This window comes from Panthera leo, chromosome B4, assembly GCF_018350215.1.
Source record: "Panthera leo isolate Ple1 chromosome B4, P.leo_Ple1_pat1.1, whole genome shotgun sequence".
NCBI lineage: Eukaryota > Metazoa > Chordata > Mammalia > Carnivora > Felidae > Panthera > Panthera leo.
Window position 1 is genome coordinate 136,541,204 of NC_056685.1, and position 15,878 is coordinate 136,557,081.

Genomic DNA, 15,878 nt, shown 5'->3' on the forward strand with positions numbered 1-15,878 from the left:
TCGGATGGAAAAGTAGCAATGTCCCCCCGCCCCCCGTGATTATTATGTCTGCCAAGGTCGTCGCATACCTTCCAGCAGCACTGCAAAAAGTCAGCCGTAATCTCAGGCGCACCAGCAACCGGCGTGAAAGCTCACGATCTCACGTACGTGGGAGATTAGAAGGACATCGGGCGTCCTTTTCGGTCACCTGTGGTTGTCTGGTTCCATTTTCTCTCAGGGGACGAGCTGCCGCTTTTTCCGCCTCCCTGACGGTGGGATGTGACGGCCGCACTTGGTCCAGCTGGAGGCGGGCACCTTGTTGGTTTTGAGTTCACGGGAGTCGAGGAGGAAAACCAGCCCCGAAAGCTGCAAGGTGCTGCGTACAGGCAGAGGGATGTCGCGGTTGAGTCAGCAAATATTCGTTGTCTCCCAAGTTCTGGGCGCTGTCCTTGGGGCGGGGGGATAGCAGCGAGCAAACCAGTCTACCTGCTGCCCCCAGGAGCTCACGCCCCCGCGTGGGAGCCAGAGAGTAAACCCGAGGCTACCACACGGTGTCGGGAAGGGGTGGGTGCCGGGAAGGGAGAGGGTTTGTGGGAGCTGTTTCGAACGGAGTGGATTTCACATCCACGGGCTTCTGGCTGCTTTGCTGACAGTCAGGGATTCCAGATGCGAGCCTTGACATTGTAATAGAAACTTCCGGTCACCTCTGACACGGTCTCAACTGGCAGGGCCCTTAGAGACCGTTTTCCCCAACTCTGTCATTGTCGAGGTGGGGAAGTCGAGGCCCGGAGGAGGGAAGCGATGAGCCCTGCATCACAGACTAGGATAATAATTGCAGACGGGGACTCAGCCGCCCAGCCCAGGCCCACTGGAGGGAGCACTGGGCCTCTCCCCTCCTGCCGTGTCCCTGATGGGCTGGGGAATCCCCACCCCCCTCCCAGACCCAGAGTGGAAAGAGCTAAATTCTCACTTAACAGCAGGATGCTTCTGGGCCTCATTACCATGATGCAAATTAATATTTATTATGCAATTATTCATCTTTGTAATTGCTAGTATTTCAAAGGGAGCACAGAGGCTTTAATTAGAACACTTTGAATATTATTAAAATGGAGTATCAGAATGAGCCGTGCCCCTCTCCCCGCTGTCAGCCTTGTGTCTCACTGCCTCCAGAAGGTTCTCAGAACCTGGGTCCGGGACGCTCACTCGGTTTGCGCCCATTGTTTGTATGCTGACTTCTGGAACCCTCCGGGGATATCTGAACCCAAGACTCCAGTGGCCGGGGGTCAGTGAAGATTTCAGGAAGCAGAGCATCCGGGGACGGAGGGGCGGGCCCTCGGCCTGTGTCAGGGGCAAGCATCACAGGACCCCCTCACCCACCACACCACTCCCCTCCCCCTGCGGGCCCCCCCAGGGTCTCCTTCAGCCCCCTCCCTCCTACTTCTGCCCAAACAGCATTCATCGGGCTCTAATAAAGCGTCTCTTGCCCTTCTAGGTTCACAGAACATTTCCAGATATCAGACTCTTTGGTGGCGCCCTAACAGGATCAGAGGGTGGGAACCAGTTTTGAAAAAGCAAGGGTGCCTGGTCGGCTCAGTCGGTTGAGCGTCCGACTTCGGCTCAGGTCGCGAGCTCGCGGTTCGTGAGTTCGAGCCCCGCGTCGGGCTCCGCTTCGGATGCTGTGTCTCCCTGTCTCTGCCCCTCCCCAGAGACACGCTCCATCTCTCTCTCTCTCAAAAAATAAATAAACGTTAAAAAAAATTTAAAGAGCGAGATAAGGAAAACTGAAGCCGCCCACCCAGCGGCAGCAGGAGCCCTGGCCTGCCCGCAGCCCTATCACCGTCTGCACAGACCGTCCAGGCCCTGGTCAGGCTTCTTACACAAGTGAGTGTTTGCAGACCAGACAGGAAGCAGAGACAGGGATCAGAGAGGATGGTGAGGCCTGGGCAGGGATGGAGCAGAGGAGACGGGCTGTTAGCGGTGGGGGGAGGAGGGATAGGGAGGAGGGAGAAGGGAGGGATGGGGAGGAGGGAGGGACAGAAGAGGAGGGAGGAGGGAAGGGGAGGAGGGAAGGGGAGGAGGGAAGGAGAGGGGTAGAGGTGGGGAGGAGGGAAGAGGAAGGGGGGAAGAAGGAGGAGGGAGGAGGGATGGGAGGAGGGATAGAGGAGGGATGGGGAAGAGGGAGAAGGGAGGGATGGGGAGGAGAGAGGGACAGAAGAGGAGGGAGGAGGGAAGGAGAGGGGTAGAGGTGGGGAGGAGGAATGGAGGAGGGAAGAGGAAGGAGGGATGAAGGAGGAGGGAAGAGATGGGAGGAGGGATGGAGAAGAGGGAGAAGGGAGGGATGGGGAGGAGGGAGGGACAGAAGAGGAGAGAGGAGGGAAGGGGAGGAGGGAAGGAGAGGGGTAGAGGTGGGGAGGAGGGATGGAGGAGGGAAGAAGAAGGGGGGAAGAAGGAGGAGGGAGGAGGGATGGGAGGAGGGATAGAGGAGGGATGGGGAAGAGGGAGAAGGGAGGGATGGGGAGGAGGGAGGGACAGAAGCAGAGGGAGGAGGGATGAGGAAGAGGGAAGTAGAGGGGTAGAGGTAGGGAGGAGGAATGGAGGAGGGAAGAGGAAGGAGGGATGAAGGAGGAGGGAAGAGAGATGGGAGGAGGGATAGAGGAGGGATGAAGGAGGAGGGAAGAGAGATGGGAGGAGGGATAGAGGAGGGATGGGGAAGAGGGAGAAGGGAAGGATGGGGAGGAGGGAGGGACAGAAGAGGAGGGAGGAGGGAGGAGGGAGGAGGAAGAGGGAAGGAGAGGGGTAGAGGTAGGGAGGAGGAATGGAGGAGGGAAGAGGAAGGAGGGATGAAGGAGGAGGGAAGAGAGATGGGAGGAGGGATAGAGGAGGGATGAAGGAGGAGGGAAGAGAGATGGGAGGAGGGATAGAGGAGGGATGGGGAAGAGGGAGAAGGGAAGGATGGGGAGGAGGGAGGGACAGAAGAGGAGGGAGGAGGGAGGAGGAAGAGGGAAGGAGAGGGGTAGAGGTGGGGAGGAGGAATGGAGGAGGGAAGAGGAAGGAGGGATGAAGGAGGAGGGAAGAGAGATGGGAGGAGGGATAGAGGAGGGATGGGGAAGAGGAAGAAGGGAGGGATGGGGAGGAGGGAGGGACAGAAGAGGAGGGAGGAGGGAAGGAGAGGGGTAGAGGTGGGGAGGAGGGATGGAGGAGGAGAGAGGAGGGATGGGAGACGGGATGGAGGAGGGAAGAAGAAGGAGGGATGAAGGAGGAGGGAGGAAGGATGGGGAGGAGAGAGGGAAAGGTCAAAGACAACGCCAGGTGTCCGGCTTGGGTGGCTGAAATGGCAGCCCGGGAGCAGCTGGCAAGCTCGGAGATGTGCTGAGGGGCCCACAGGCCCACAGAGATGCCAGCACCAGAGAGCCCAAGGTGGCCCAGGGAGAGGCACAGGGGCTCCCCCTGAGACACACATCATGGAGAGGGGGCTAGAAGTGGCCACAGAGGAAGGGAACGTGGGACAGGAAGGGGCCTTGCAGGGAGGCGGAAGCTTCCAGCCAGCCCAGGTGCTCAAGGCCAGATGCCAAAAGTAGGGCACCGTGCGTGGATTGGGCTCCCCATAAATGTGTTACCGTCCTCACCCCCGTGCCTGTGAATGGACCTTATTTGGAAACAGGGTCTTTGCAGCCGGTCAAGTTAGCATGAGGTCACTAGGGTGGGTCCCGGTCCAATAAGACTGTGTCCTTGTACGAGGGGGGTTTGGCCACAGAGGCAGACGTGGAGGGAAACGATGGGAAGGCACACGAAGGAGCGGTCGCTGACACCAAAGCCAGGAGGAGGAAAGCGGCCCTGTGACTTCTGGCCTCCAGCCCGAGACAGTAAACGTCTGTTCAAGCGGCCCCACCTCTGGTGCTTTGGGAGGCCCCCAGGACACCAACAGAGGGGTCAGGGACAGCGATGCTGACACGGTGGATGGAGGAGGGAGGGCCGGGGCCCCAGCAGCTGCCGGGGAGGAAGGAGGCACGTCAGACCTGCCCCTCTTCTGCAGGAAGAGTCAACAGCCACGGCGGGGGGCGGGGGGGATGGGGGGGGAGGGTGACAGGCATCTAAGCGGCCCCCGGGGCGGAGCGCCTGCCAGCCCAGGCAACAGAGCCCGTCACGTCCAAGGAACCCGGAACAGGAGGCCAGCCAAAGGGACGCTTGTTCATTTATGAGTGAACGGCCTCCAGCCAAGGCGCCCCCACCCCCAGGGAGAAGCTGAGGGGACAGGACCCCCTGAGAAGGAAGCGGTGCTGTCCTTGGTTGCCCCCGAAGGGTGGTCCCGAGCAGGCCGGGATCCAGCATGCGGGGGGGGCCGGGAGGCCGCCCTAGGTTTGAACCCCGGCTCTCACGCCGACCCGCCTGTGACCTAGGGCTGGGTGCCACCCCTCCCCTCCTGGCCTCAGACGCTCCATCTGCAAAAGGGGCCTCAAAAACCCTTCCCCTCCTGAATCCAGGAAGCCAGCTCAAGCAGCCTTTCATGGGGCCCCCAGATCAGAAACGTCTGGGTCTCCAGCTGGCCGTACCCTCCCCCGACCCCGTCATGAAGGACCCTCCGCAGGGCCCATCATTTCTCTTGGCCACCTGAGCCAGGGACAACAGCTGGGGCAGGAAGCATCCCAAACGCTACGTCCTTAACCCTCACAGCTGGCCGGGCAGGCCCCACCCCTGTGTTACAGGGTTCGTCGGTCACCCCCCGCCCTCTACGCCTTCGTGCCCCGGCTCCGAGCCCACCGGGTGGGCGCACCTGTGCCCCACCCCCCGGGGTTCCCGCAGATATGTCGTCTGTCACACCCAGCACAGCGCCCTGTCACTCAGGCGGGGCCAGACGAAGGCAGGTCCCCGTTCCATCACTTTCCGATGACCCCAGGCCGGGCGGAGGCCGCCTCCGGCTTTGAGGCCCATTCAACCCGCCCGTTCCTGCCCAGGCAGGGTTAACGTGCACGTATGGGCATCAGCCAAGCCCGGCCACTCACGGGACAACCTGAGGGACTTAATCCCCTCCCCCAACCGGCTTCCAAAAGCCACACTGTCCTGGCTCCCCAGAGGCCAGCAGGGGAGTCCGTGGTGGGGTTTTGGGGGGACCCCCAACTTCCTGACAGATAACCTGGCCCTCACCCTGGAGGCTCCCACTTGAAGCAGATCTCCAGGCTGCCTTGAGCCGGGCGGAGACGCCCCCGTGGGGTGCTCACCGGCCTGTGCCCCGAATCGCTTCCTGAATGGACCTCTGTCCACCAGCGCTGTGTCCGAGAGCCTCACTGGGAAAGCGGGAGAGAGAAATGAGGGCAGGCTTTCCGGGCCTGCCATCTGGAAAGGAAGACACTCTGTCCCCACTCACCCGAGGGCCTTCCTAGAGCCTCAGTATCCCCACCTGTCAAATAGGGCAGGTAACGTGCCTCCCTCAGGAGATTGCAGTTGCCTCTGAGGTAAGAGAGTGTTCCAGAAGCAGCAATGGACCTCGTGTTGATGCTTCTTGTGGTTCTTACTGGGCCAACAGCACTGAGCTCCCCCCCGCCTGGGCCATGCTGGATGCTGGGTGGGGTCCTAGCATTAAAAAATAAATAAAAAGGGGCGACTGGGGGGCCCAGTCAGTTAAGCGTCCCACACTGGACTTCAGCTCAGGCCGTGATCTCACGGTTCGTGAGTTCGAGCCCCGCATCGGGCTTAGCTCGGACGGCGTGGAGCGTGCTTGAGATTCTCTGTCCCTTCTCTCTCTCTGCCCCTCCCCCTTCATGCTCTCTTTCTCTCAAAAGAAATGAATAAACTCAAAAAATTTTTAAATGAATAAATAGGTGGCCCAATAAAAAAAAAAAAAAAAAAGGCTGTCGCAGCCCAGAAAAGCCTAAGGAGGTGTGACAGCTACATAAGCCGTCCTCCCCTAGTTGGGGCCCTGGGACAGGAAAGAGGCATCGGGGAAATCTACGGAAACTGGAGTAAAGAGACGACTTTGCAAATCATATTGTCACAAAGGTAGCACACGGACTTAAGACACTAACGGCAGGGGAGACAGGTGCCAGGTGTAAGGGAACTCTCCTCACTATCTGTCACTTTACCGTAAGGCTGAAACTGCTCTAAAAAGTAGTCTATTTTTTTAATGTCTATTTATTCTTGAGAGAGACACAGAGACAGAGACAGAGAGTGAGCAGGGGAGGGGCAGAGAGAGAGGGAGACACAGGATCCGCAGCGGGCTCCAGGCTCCGAGCTGTCCGCACAGAGCCCGAAGCGGGGCTCGAACTCACAAACCGTGAGATCACGACCTGAGCCGAAGGCGGACGCTCCACCGACTGAGCCACCCGGGCGCCCCAAAAGTAACGTCTGTTTTTGAAAAAACTTGTTTCGAGATACGAAATGACTACCTTACAAAAAGTTGGGGAAGCGCAATGCACTCCTGCTCTACGACCCAGCGATTCATTCCCCTGCTAAATCTATTCCCCTAAATAATGAGAACATATGCCCACCAGCAGGTGTACGTAAGAATATTCACGGCACCTTTTTTTTTTCCAAAGGAGCCAAAAACTGAAGGCAACCCGACGTGCGTTGGAAACGAATACGTAAGTGAAAGTAAAACGAGAAAGATCACACGTGTTACGGGCTGAATGTCCGGGTGCCCCCGAAGTTCATGTGCGGAAACATCACGCCCCGTGTGATGGCGTCTGGAGGGGGGGCCTTTGGGAGGTAATTAGGTTTAGATGAGGTCCCGAGGGTGGGGCCCCAGGCTGGGACGAGTGCCCTTCGGAGAAGAGAAGGGGGGGGCACACGGTGCGAGGCGGCAGTCCGCAGCCCCGGGAGGGAATGCTCACCAGAACCCCACCGGGCGGCCCCCCAGTCTTGGCCTTGAGCCTCCAGAATACAGGTCTGCTGTGCAAGCCCCCCACTCAGTGTTTTGTCAGCTGAGACAACCGTGTTCGCCGAGGTTTTCCAGTAGGAGGTTAGACACACATCGCATACGTGGCTCACGTGATACATGAGGACGAATCGGCCCGTCTGACGATGAAAGCGGAGAAGTCCCAAGATCCGTGACGGGGGACCCAAGAAAGCCAGTATCGTGTAGTCCCAGGCCAAGCCCAAAAGCCCAAGACCCAGGAACACGAATGTCCAAGGGCAGAGAAAATGGATGTCCCGGCTCAGGCAGAGAGAGGGAGACAGGATTTACCCTTCCTCTGCCTTTTTTGTTCTATTTGGGCCCTTGAGGGGCTGGATGACGCCCACCTGTTCCGGGGAGGGCACTGTTCTTTACTCGCCGTACCTAGCCAATGCTGCTCTCCGCCCTCACAGAAGCACCCGGAAAGAATGTTTTACCAGCCATCTGGGCCTCCCTTCGCCCGGTCAAGGTGACACGGGGATTTGGCCAGCCCAGCCCAGCAGGAAAAATGGCAAAGCCGAGCACCAACCCAGACGTTTGGTCTGCAGCCAAGGCTTCAACGGCGACTACCCCATGCTCGCTTTCCGAAGAAGGTTCTGGAGACCCGGCTCCGAACTTCCCAGGGCGCTTCAAGCTGCTCTCGGACAGCGCCCTGTTGACACCTTGCACGAGATGATGTCCCGCTGCGGGCGGTCCTGTGCGTCGTAGGATGACCACAGCATCGCTGGGGTCTACGTGGGAATGCCCGGAGACGTCCCCCCACCCAACCGTGACACCCAGAAACGTCCCAGGCATCGCCAAGCGTCTCCTGGGGGCAAGAGCGCCAGCCTGAGCCCCGCTGCCGCTGGGAGAGCTGGCACGTAGCCGGGAGTCGTGCCAAAGAGGGTTAATAATTAAAGCAACGCTAATAAATGCAACAGTGACAGTGACTACACAAACGACAATGATTTCGACAACCACAGCCATGACACGGGTAATCGCGGGGGCGATAATAGGAACACACGCAATCCTGGGACACGGCAGTGGCGACATTAAACAGCGTGATGCGGCCGCAAGCCGTGGAATGACCTAACTGCGGCGGAGACAGCAGAGGCTCCGGTGTCCCACTGCCCAAAGTACCACTCCGTGTCACGTTCCTTTGTCAAGGCCACCCCTCTAATGTCCCAGGGTAAAGACCCCATGGGGCGTCTCCACGCACGCCCGAGACGCTCGGACGGAGAATGAAGACGGCACACAGGAAGCCGCTGGAAGCGTCTGGGGACGCGGGCCACCATCCCACACGGCCTTGACCACGAGCGAGAACACAACGCAGGCGGGGCCGTGAGGGGCGCCCGGGCCAGGCCGGGAGGGGACTCGGAGACCTGGTCCTTGGCTGGTGGCCTCCCTGACGCACAGCCTTCTCCACACCTGTGCCTTGGAGGGCAAGGGGGGTGGGGGTGTCTCTCCTTCAGACCCCCAGCCTCCCGCTCCCCGGGACAGCCCCACATCCCCCGGGTGTCACGTCGAATTCTCCAGCGGCCCCGCGCACACTGCGCCCGAGTCCCCGCCCCAGGCCGGCACGGCGGCCTCCAGAAGGATGCGTCGAGGTCCCTGCAGGGAGTGCAGACGAGGCGGCCCAGGTGGGCTGAAAGTGGAGTTGGCGGCTCGCCAAAGGCCGCCAGATGTCAGGCAGGGCCTGTCCCTGAGTGCAGAAGTAGGGGGGGGCCACAGCCCCAGAGCGCACGGGGCCCCGATTCCCCAGCCCGCCTCCCGGCAGGGCCCCCACCCTTCCTCCTGGGCCGGGACACGGGGAGGAGGAAAGGGTGAGCGAGAAGAGTTGTGACCTCTGGTTCTGGAATCCTCCCCCCCCACCCCCCACCTGGGAAACAGAACCCAGGACGGGGACCTCGACGGTTCAGATGTGGGAAGGGGGAGGCAACCTTGCCCCCAGCCCAGTCCACACGGCCAGTTCTTGTTCCACAGGCCCCTCCCACTTCCGGCCCGCCTCCCTGCTCTACATGCAGGCGCGCGCGCCACACACACACACACACACACACCCCGCGTGCACACGCCGCAAACACACGCACACGCGTACCACGCACGCACCATGCTGAGACGCCGACACAGCCCCGCTTTCACACACGCCCCCGCCCCAGATGCACACAGACACGGTGCACGCACACACACGCCCTCGCCCCAGGCTTGCGGGTGCAACAGACACGAGGCGCCATCGCGGGTGCGCACGCAGCCCCAGGGAGGCCCCGAAGGAGCTCCCGCCTTAGGCACGGTGGCGAACGCCTCCGACCCGTCCTGGGGACCCGGCGTCTGCGTCCTCCCGTGGCTAAACTCGGGCCGGTGGTCCAGCTGCCCGGGGACCCTTCCCTGCCTACTCCCTCGTGTCCGGGGGGAGGAGACGCAGCCCGGGATGCGTGTCCCGCACACGGGTGTGGGGCACAAGTGGGTGTGGGGTTCCGATTACCTGGGACTGGAAAGGGGCCGCGGCACCAGAGAGGAGGGGGCTCCGTGTGGGAGAGGGGGAAGGATGCAGGGGGCGGGGGGCCGAGGAGGGCCACTCTCGGGATGGTTTCCAAGGGGCGGGGGGCTCCGCAGGCCTCACGGGCTGGTGCCCCTCCAAGGCGGCGTGCCCACGAGGCTGGCTAAACGTTGGAACCCAGCGGCCTTCTAAGCAGAGGGGCGCGTGAGGGCGTCTGTGTGTCAGCCTCTAGGGTGAGCGTGTGGGGTCGGTCTGCGTGCAGCTGGGCGTCCCGAGTGGGGCGCAGCGGGGCAGGGACGAGGACGGGGTAGAGGGCAGGACGGGGCGCGGCGCTCGAGGGAACCCGCTTCTCCAGACGCTCGTCATTCACGAGCCTGACGACGTCGATAAACGCCGAACGGCGGGTGTCAGGCTGGACTCGGCTCCCTGTCCCCGGCCTGACCCGGGGCCGCGCCCGGTGACCCCGGACGGCTCCAGTGACAGCACACCGTGCCTGCTGCTGCCCACGCGCCCTCCGCCCGTTTGCGTGGTTGCTAGGAGGTTTCCATGGCAACCGATAAGGGCTGAGGGAAGCCTGGCACCTTCACACATCCCCCTGCGCTGGTGGGCGCTGGGCCCCCGCGGCCACTCCGGGGATTGGCCACCCACGCGGGGGCCGGGGGAGGGGGCGGCTGGACCCCCGCAGACCCGGCAGAAGCCGACACGTCGGGGGGACACAGGCAGAGCAGGAGCAGAATGAGCTGAGGAATGGGGCGGGGGGCCGGGCGGCTGGGGCATAGAGCCCCCCGGAGACAACACCTGCTGCCCTGAGGGGTCGCCCTGCGTCGGCTCAGCCAGCCATTCCCATGGCCTTGTGACCGCGAGGCTGATTTTCCCTCGGGCCACAGATGAGGAAAGCGGGGCGTGAGGGTGAGCTCGGTCCCAAGCTGAGCCCCGGGGTTTGTCACCCGTGTGCCCGGCGCTGGCTGGGCCCGGCACCCCCTATCCTGACCGCTCGTCCTCCAGGGCTGTGTTCTGACGGCCTCCATCTGAGAGCAGGATCACCCAGGCGCAGAGAGGCCAAGGGTCTGATCCCAGGTCACACAGCACAGCGGGGATGGCCAAACAGGAGGGGACCGGGGGGAGGGGGGGGGGCTGTCTGGGCGCAGCCAAAACACCTGGTCCTGGGATGCAGTCCAGCCGGGGAGTCGCAGCCCAGGGGACACGCTGGTGTAGACGGGGACCATGGAAAGTGGTGTAATCAGACACCTAGGAAACGGAGCCGGGGGAGGGGGAGGCAGCCGCTGCATGGGACTGGGCGGACACAGCTGGGCCTATCCTCAGTCCCCGGGGTGAAGACAGTGACCCCATGCTCCCCAGGGGCTGGGGCGAAGGCCCTGCCCCCCAGTTCTCTCCAGGGCTGGGAGGAAGGCGGTGCCCCCACTGCTCCCCCTGTGGTCACAGGGCAGGCGAAGAGGGCTTGCACTCTGTCACGCAAGGAAACGGAGGCCCAGAGACGCCAAGAGACCGGCTCAGGCCACCCAGCTCTGAGTGGCGGAACCAGCCCCCCACACGGCTCTCCCACCTCCTGGCCCTCTGAGGTTCCACTGGCACCCTTGAAATTCGCCCTGACGTCTGAGCACACGCCCTACTGCCCTGCCAGGCCGTCCGGGGACACCCGACCCAGGACACACTCCTGTGAATGGGGAAGGACGAGCAGCCGTCACCGTCGCCTTGGGCAGGTGGGAACTCTGAGCTCAAGGGCAAGGGCACCAGGGAGTCAGTGGAGGCAGGAGCAGGGCAGACCCCACGGCCCCGCCCCTGAGCCTGGGGTGGCCCCCCCCCACCCCACAGCCCCCCACCGCCTGCGCCCCCATCCCACAGCCCCTGTCTGGAGAGGAAGAGCACAGGACGAGCAAGAGACAAAGAAAAGCCCGGGAGATGGACAGCCGGGTGTCAGGGCAGAGCCCCCCCCTACTTCCCACTCCCCTACCTGCAGGTGGGGGCCCCTCCAGGCTTCTGCTCCCTCCAAGGAGGCAGCGTTGCCACGGCGACCACCATCACCTGGCAACTGAGCCGCGTCCTCCCGGGCACCTGCCGTGTCTCCTCTGGCTCTGGGGAGGGACGTGTGTCCAGAAGCCCCCTTGTCTCAGAAAGCCCACCTGCGGGGACAAGACAGGGAGACGGGCGGGAGGGGATGGGCGGAGACCCAGCTGGGAGAATCAGAGGTGGAACCCTCTCCTGCAAGGCTTTCATTTTTGTCAAAATTGGGAACAGCAGCTTTGATTTATGGGCTCATAAACATAACATTGTAAAGAAATGTTTTTCAAACAATACAAGAAAGTATACAAACGCAGGTTAAGACTCTCCTTATCTCCTCTTCGGTGACATCATGGGGCCATCCGTCTCTAGGTGCCGGACCGGGAGGTTAACAGTGGACGTGGTTTTCACAAGGGTCACCCACCGCACGGCTCGCCCCGCGTCCCCGCTTAGCACCGCGTGTGGACATGTGTCCGGGTCAGCGACTCCACTCTCTCACCTCGGCCGCTGCCCGGGCGTGACTCACTGAGTGTGCCCAGAACTCTTGCTCGGGACGAAGCCCGGGCACTGGGCTCCCGAGATCCGAGACCTTGGGCCTGAGTGGGGCTCACAGGCCGCCGGGGAGGGAGAGCGGTGACTGGCACACCCACGGCCCAAAGCTAGGAAGGAACAGTCCTGGCTCTGAGAGAAGGGGCGGGGCTGAAAGGGAGGAGCGGGCACGCTCCGCCCACAAACCAAAGCAGGCTTCCTGGAGGAGGCCCTTTTTTGGAGGAGATCAGGAACACACATGGGAATATGAAAGTGAAGGCAGTGAGGGGAGAGGGAGGGACTGGGTGCAGCAAGGGCCCAGGCACCCTGACCTGCCTGCTGGGGGAAGGCTGGAGGCAGGGACTCCCAGGGGCCTGGGATGGGAGGACGGGAGGAAGCAGGGAGAAGGGGAGGCAGAACAGGAGAAACGGGGGGGGGGGGGGGGGGGGGGGGGCGGGGGGGGGAGATGGAGAAGGAGGAGGGGAGCAGCCCGCCTGGCTGAGTGCTGACGAACGCCAGGGTCACTCCACACTTAAACCGCCGCCCCCGTGGGCACCGTGCTCTCCCCATTTTCCAGGGCAGCGAACTGAGGGTCCGAGGCATTCAGCAAGACTTTCCAAAGACAACGGCCAATGAGGGATGGCATCCCGGGAGAACCCTCTCTGACTTCAGTCCCCAGAGCCCACTTCAGGCACCAGCTCAGGGCTCCCCCGGCCTCTCCCACCACTGCTGCTCTCAGAAATGTGTCCACTGAGGCCCCTGGCATGCCAGATCCCTCTGGGCTGAGTGTGCCTGCAGCCTGGGACTCTCCTAGGGACGTCCGGTTGGTGCCCGGGCCCGTGCCCAGGACCCACACCGTAGTGTGGGCCCGTCCTACAGAGCCTTTGGCCGGGAGGCGGCTTTCCAGGCCCAGAGAGGGTCAGGCTCTTGGAGGGCAAGGCCCGATCTCCTCCTGGGAGAAGCCGTGCCCCCCCACCCTCTGGGCGTGGTGGGGACAGGTCTGGATGGGACGCCCTCGGCCTGTGCTGCCCCCACAGTGAGAAGGCCCCCCCCACCCCGAGCCAGGACAGCTCAGAAGTGAACTTGGAGGCGGGCCTTGAGCCCCACCTTGAGTGAAGGCCACCGCTCCTTCTTATCCCCCCCAACACACACACGGGCAGGACCAGAGAGACATGTGAACCCCACTCACGGGCTCCCTAGGGAGTCGTCTCTCCCCCCGCAGCCCCTGAGTCTCCAGTCGGGCCTGCAGCTCCCCATTTGATCCGAGGAATCGTTCAGGAGGGAACCTTTCTGTTCCAGGCCACAGAGGCCTTTCCTCCCCACCCACCCCCCCAGGGTGAGGGGGCTGCCCACATCGCCGCCCACGCTCTTCCCGTCCCTGCCGCAAAATGGGGCTTCAGACTGGCAGGGAACAAGCCTCTTGAAGGAGAAGGCGGGGGGCAGGCAGTGGGCATACCTCTGCCGGCCGTGGTTGGCCCCTCACATCTTCCTCATCCTCTGAGCGTCTCCCCAGGGCCAGGGGCACCGGAGCCGGACCCACTCCTGCCCGGGGAGGGGGGGGGGGGGCGCCCAATCCGAGAGCCACAGCCTGGAGTGCTCAGGCTGGAGAAGGGGAGCCTAGGAGGGCTTCCAGGAGGAGGCGGTGTGTTAGCAACAACCAGGGGCCAAAGAGAAGGAGGATGGTAATATCCCAAATGCGGATTCCCTAAACAGGCCTCTGTGCCAGCCCTGGCTGGTGGGGGACCTGAGGCCACTCGCAGACCCTCGGGGTGGGGAGGGGACTCCAGAGAAGGGTCTCGGGGTCGGGGGAGGGGGGAGCTGCCCTCGCCGTGGGGGATGAGAAACACTGAAAGAGAAATAGGTCACTCGGGACAGAGGCCCCACACCTCAGGCCAGGCCGGGCCTCACCAGGAGGAGCACGGGCCGGGGGCTGGGCCGGGTTCCTGGGTCCTCAGGCCAGCTCTGTCCTCACTGCAGTGGTTTGAGTGTCCAAATCCTAAACCCCAGAGCCTGTGAACGAGCCTACATTTGGAGAAAGCGTGTTGCATGCTGGGTTATCTGGTGGGGCCTAAATCCCTTGACAAGTGTCCTTGTAAGAGGCGGAGACCCAGAGCAGAGGCCGCGTGCAGACGGGAGCAGACACCGGAGACGCGGGAGCAAAGCCCGGATCGCCCGAGCCACCCAGAGCTGGAGGGGACAGGAAGGATCCACGCCTAGAGTCTCAAGGGACAGCGTGGCCCTGCCCACCCCCTGATCCTGGACTTCGGGCCTCCCGGGTGTGAGAGAAAGAATTTCTATCGTTTGAACCCTCCCAGTGTGGGGCAATCGGTCGTGGCAGCCCCGGGACACTGACACGCGGAGCCTGGGTGGTGGTAGGGCCTCTGTGCGGTCCGAGCCCGGCTCCTGCCCACGCTGCGCCCCCGGGGAGGGTGGGAAGGTGGCCGGTGGGTGCAGGACGGCAGGAGGGTGTGCGAAGCAAGCCGGGGAGTGGGACAGGAGGGCCCGGCACCGCTCCGGAATGATCGCCCCCACCGCCAGACCCTCCCACACAGCCCCCACCAGGGCTCATGCCCAACGGCACCCCAGCTCGTCTCCAGGCGTCGCCCAGAAGGCCGGCCCTGGGAACCCACAAATGAGTGGGGCTCCATGCCTCCCAGGGCCCTTTCAGGCCTGTCCCACCCGGGGAAACTGCAGAGAGAGTGGGGGGCGCAGGGAGAGCAGGGGCCCCAGCGGGATGTGGGGGCCCTGAAGGCGCCGCTGTCCCCAGACCCCCTTAGCGCGGGCGGGCGGCTGCCACCTGGAGCCTGGTGCCCCGACTCCCGGCATCGCGAATGGGGCTGCGGCGCCCCCTGCTGGCCGCAGTGACCTTCACAAGGCAGCCCGGGCGGGAACCTGGGCGCAGTAGAGCCCGTAGGCGGGACGGGCCGACACTCGGCCCCCGCAGCCCAGCCGGGAAAATCTGTTGGCGGGGGTTCCGGGCCGGCAGCGTTCTCGGAGTGAAGGGAGGAAGTCGTTAGCGTCTGTTTGAGGAAGGCCGCACGGTTTCTCCCTGCTGTTGTTTGTCTAACATCTGCCTGTGGGCATCTGGCCAGCCTTGTGTCCTGCCTGGAGTCCTTCCCACTCCTGCAGGGAGACCAGGGCCCCCGCCCCGGGGACAGCAGCCCGAGGCCACACAGCTACTGGGTCCGAACCCGGCCTGGGACTCTGGGGGCGGGGCCCCACGCTCCTAAAGCCCAGAGCTTGCTCTCGCGCTGTGCTGTCACCAACTTTAAATTTAACCGTTTTGAGCAAGGGCCCCTCACTTTCACTTTGCACTGGGCCTTGGCCGTCGTGTCCTGCCCTTGAGCTGGTGGATGCCGCCCTCGCCCCGGGGCTGGTGGGTGAGCTGGGCCTGGCCCTGTAATGCCCGTGGTCCCCACAGGGGCAGCTGTCCCCGCTGGTCCCCCTCCATGCGCCTGAGCTCCAGGACAACGTCAGAGCGCCTGGACGCCTTCCCTGGCTGCCAGGCTGAGCTAGACGCCTCCTCTAGGCTCGCTCACCCCGCGGGCCTCTGTCCCATTGGGATCTGAGCTGGCGTCCCAGTGCCATGGCGTTCCGGCTCCCCGTGCAAAGCCAGGCACACAGCAGGAAGGCTTTACTGATGCACTGACCGGTGAACTGTCCGGGACGCTGAGAGGCTGCAGGTGTGGGTGCTCTAGCTCCGGCCCCGAAGGGCCCTACGCCCAGGCCCCGGTCCTGAGGAGCCCCCTGGATGGGTGGTCAGCCCTCCAGTCCCCGAGGCCGGACGCCCCGACGTGGGATCTGTGGAGCTCGGCTGCCATCTGGTGGCCGATGGGGAGAAGGCGGCACACCAACCTGGGGAGGCGGAAGGGTGGGGCCCAGCAATGTAGATGGAAACTGGGACAGCGGGGGGGGGGGGGGGGGGGGGGGGGGGGGGGGGGGAAGGGGCGCCAGGGCAGAGACAGCCATGCTACCCTCCCCGCACCACTCTCC

The 15,878-nt window shown here is 63.2% G+C and overlaps 1 long non-coding RNA gene across 1 annotated transcript; it reads left to right on the forward strand.

Annotated features, from left to right (window-relative positions):
• The first annotated feature begins 9,911 nt into the window (after positions 1-9,911).
• LOC122223758 lies at positions 9,912-11,673 on the forward strand. The gene is made up of 3 exons (XR_006204460.1): positions 9,912-10,247; positions 10,817-11,059; positions 11,202-11,673. It is a non-coding gene; the product is annotated as an uncharacterized LOC122223758 (long non-coding RNA).
• The last annotated feature ends 4,205 nt before the right edge of the window (positions 11,674-15,878 follow it).